Genomic DNA, 3,876 nt, shown 5'->3' on the forward strand with positions numbered 1-3,876 from the left:
GTGTGGGGGTGGATCCATCTATATGGTGCTGGGGAGTTGGCTCGGATTGAGGGAAGATTCACCGCTGATACTTACTCTGAAATTTTAGAAGAGGTGATGCTTCCTTCAGTACGGGCCTATGCTCTCCCTTACCCAGAGAAGATCCTCTTCATGCAGGACAATTGTAGTGTTCACACGGCAACACTAGTGAGGTGGTGGTTCGATGAACGAAATGATGTGGACCTCTTGCCCTGGCCCAGTAAGTCAAGTGACTTAAATCCCATCGAAAATGTGTGGGGAAACATTGTTAATTCCTGAGAACAGGAAATGGAGAGAACGCCAGCAAATCTGTTCCAGCATACTCAACGGGAATGGGAAGTCATGCGCAGGAAACAGCACATAATCTATAATCATGTCAGCTCTATGCCAAACCGCCTGCAAGAAGTGATTAGAAATAATGGAGGTTGGACACGATACTGATCGAGAGAGAGAGAGAGAGAGAGAGAGAGAGAGAGTGTATGCAGACGCGAGCTTAAATACTGGCTACATTTGTCTAACCGCGAACTGTAGTTATCTTTAAATGTGTTAAAATGCTTTGTTTATTTTATAATAACATGTTTTATTTATTTTATAATAATTATATCAATAAAATCATACTTTGCACTGACATTATCATTCACCCTACAGAACCTGAGAGAGAGAGAGAGAGAGAGAGAGAGAGAGAGAGAGAGAGAGAGAGAGAGAGAGAGAGAGAGAGAGAGAGGCATATAGACGGGACGGATCTGGTGATGATTATGGGAGCGTGTGGTGAAATGAGGGATTGCCCCATGCTCTTGGATACCGGAGCATGTCGATCGCTCATTAATCAAGGAACCTATGAGAATTTGGGTGAGACCAAGCCTGAGCTCAGACCGTATCAAGGACGAAGGTTAGTATCCGCAAGTGGTAATGAGCTTGAGGTGGTAGGAGTGGTTAGCCTGCCTATAGGGTTGGCTGGTCACACCTTCGAGAGTGAATTAGTAGTGGTGAGGAACTTACCGTGTACTATTTCAGTGATTCTAGATTCCGATTTTATTTTCGCTCGGAATATATGTATTACACCAGATCCGTTGTGCATAGAGATCGATGGGGAGAAGGTAGAATTACAGTCGGGAGAGGAGAATCTTCGCATAGATGGTGCTTCCTCCTTGCATGTAGTCGAAACCGGCTTATCAGATGACCAGGGGAATAAGCAGATTACATCAGACCCCTTCCCACTGCCAAATATTGCACAAATTCTTTCCCAGTTAGGAGAAAATACTGTATTCAGTAGCTTGGATTTGAGGCAAGGATACCATCAGATCCCTCTGGATGAGGCGTCACGACCGCTGACCGCATTTTCCTCACCAGACGGTCATTGGGAATATAATAGTCTACCGTTTGGCTTAAAAGATGCCTCTGCTGCGTTCCAAAGGATCGTTAACGAAGTCCTGATAGGACTGACAGGGCGTATCAGTCATACTTACCTGGATGACATAATTGTCTATGGTGAGGATTTTGATTCACATGTACAGAACCTAGATGAGGTCCTTGCCAGACTTAAGGAAGCTCAACTTACTCTTAAGTTAGAGAACTGCAGTTTTTTCAAGGGTGAAGTGTCTTACCTAGGACACTTAATTTCTGCAGAAGGCTTGCGGCCCCAACCGGATAAAGTCCGAGCCATAAGGGAAATTGCTGTTCCTAAGACACTGAAGGAACTCCAATCTTTCTTAGGGTTACTTAATTATTACCGTAGATTCATAAGTGACTATGCTAAGATTGCTCTGCCTCTCACAAAACTGACTCGTGGAAAGAAGGAAGTGAAAAACAGTAAACAAAAAATCGAGTGGAACGATGAGGCTGATCAAGCTTTTAGAAGTCTGAAAAGTAAGCTTACTGACGACATCTACTAAGTTTCCCTCCTTTGATAAACCATTCTATCTGACAACTGACGCGAGTGGTACTGCGATAGGTGGGGTATTACAACAGGAAGATGAGGATGGACACCTTAGACCGTTGACATATTTTAGTAGAGCATTAAATAAAGCTGAGCTTAATTATGCCACTATCGAGCAAGAAGCCTTAAGTATTGTGTAAGGATTGCGGATAAATCGGCCTCTTGTCTTGGGATACAAAGTGATTGTGCAGACGGATCACCGACCCCTCACGTGGCTCTTTAATGTGAAGGAGCCTTCTGGCAGAATAGCTAGGTGGCAGATACAGGTTGCCGAATACGACTTAAGAGGTATCCTACCTGCCAGGACACCAGAACCGAGTGGTTGACGCCTTGTCACGTCTTCGCAGAGAGCAAAACGAAGATATAGAACTTATAGCTGTTACGAGGTAAGTAGAGAGTGGAGGACACGACACATGGTCTTCTCATAGCCTTCATCAGCCTCTGAACCACGTAGTCTCGTCTGCTTATGCTTGCACTCCTCATAGTCCTAATCAGACCTCAGAGATACCTATCCAAGCCGTATATTACTGTTATCCTGTGTTCTTTTTATCGTTCTTCTTTTTTTCACTTTTTCTGGCCCCATTCATGCCATTCTGCGTTTTGTTTCAATCTTTTGCTCTCTTTATCTCATACTCTGTTCTTTTTGTTTGTACTCTCTGCTCTTTATCTCTTATCCCTCCTCTTTTTCTCTCGTACTCCTGCCAAGGTTCGCCAATTAAATATTTCACGGTTTATGATGCAGATACGAGGCTGTAAGTAATGACCAGCCAAGATGATATATTGTAGCCGTTGCGAATCAAACAGACATATATGGTAAAATGTCAGACACAGACTTACACATGCACTTCAAAACTGAACTGGAGTAAAGATATATATATATATATATATATATATATATATATATATATATATACAGAGAGAGAGAGAGAGAGAGAGAGAGAGAGAAACAGAGTATAATTTTTTCTTTACAGAACACAACTCACACACCGTAAACAAACACAGACACAGACACAGACACAGACACACACACACACACACAGATACACACACACATAGACAGACACACACACACCATCTTCTACTTGTACACAGAACCGGCGAAACTTGGACTGTTACACCCGTAGACTTTCAGAGAGCATAATTTCTTATATAGCGATTTTATGGGCGACCGAAAGTTAGGTTAGGTCACTTTGGGCAGGGTTTGGTCTGACTAGATAATTTTTGGTTGGGTTGGGTTCAGATCGACTAGATATAGACGGATTAGGTTAGATTGCTTTAGAATAGCTCGGTTTTCATATATTTTGGGTTGGGTTCTATTGGGTTGGGTTAGGCTGGGTTAGGGTTCGGTTGGGATTTGGTCATTTGAGGCTTGAGTGGGTTTCGTTAGGTCGGGTATGGTATGGTTAAGTGAGACTGGGTAGGATTAGGCAGGGTTAGATGCCGTTAGGCTACATCAGAATTAGTTAGTTTAGATATGGGGAGGTTACGTGAGAGAGTGAGGTTAAATACAATTAGACTGGGTTAGGTGAGGTTAAGTTAGATTAGTTTGGGTTATTTTAGGTTGAATTAGGTCACTCGAGGTTAGGCCACGTTCAGTTCCAGCAAATATGGATAGGTTGGGCGCAACTGGCCTAAAATAAGATTCAGAAAACGTTATAAACACAACCCCCTCCTCCCATCTGATTCTGTGACCTACGTCTTTGCTTCAGTCTTTCTCTCCCTATTTCACTCTCTCGTAAAAGTCTTGGTCCCTGTCGAAACGCCTAAATTTACTGCATTGTAAAAGTGGTTTATGCATTGCGGTCTTTTGTTGGTCGGTCCTTCCAAAGCCAAGTATCGCGGACGTGGACATGGTTTTGTGTGTGTGTGTGTGTGTGTGTGTGTGTGTGTGTGTGTGTGTTCGTGTGCGCTTGAAGCTGTGT

This window comes from Coenobita brevimanus, unplaced genomic scaffold (assembly GCF_032717465.1).
Source record: "Coenobita brevimanus isolate Jiangsu-jjx unplaced genomic scaffold, ASM3271746v2 jjx.HiC_scaffold_2709, whole genome shotgun sequence".
Lineage (NCBI taxonomy): Eukaryota > Metazoa > Arthropoda > Malacostraca > Decapoda > Coenobitidae > Coenobita > Coenobita brevimanus.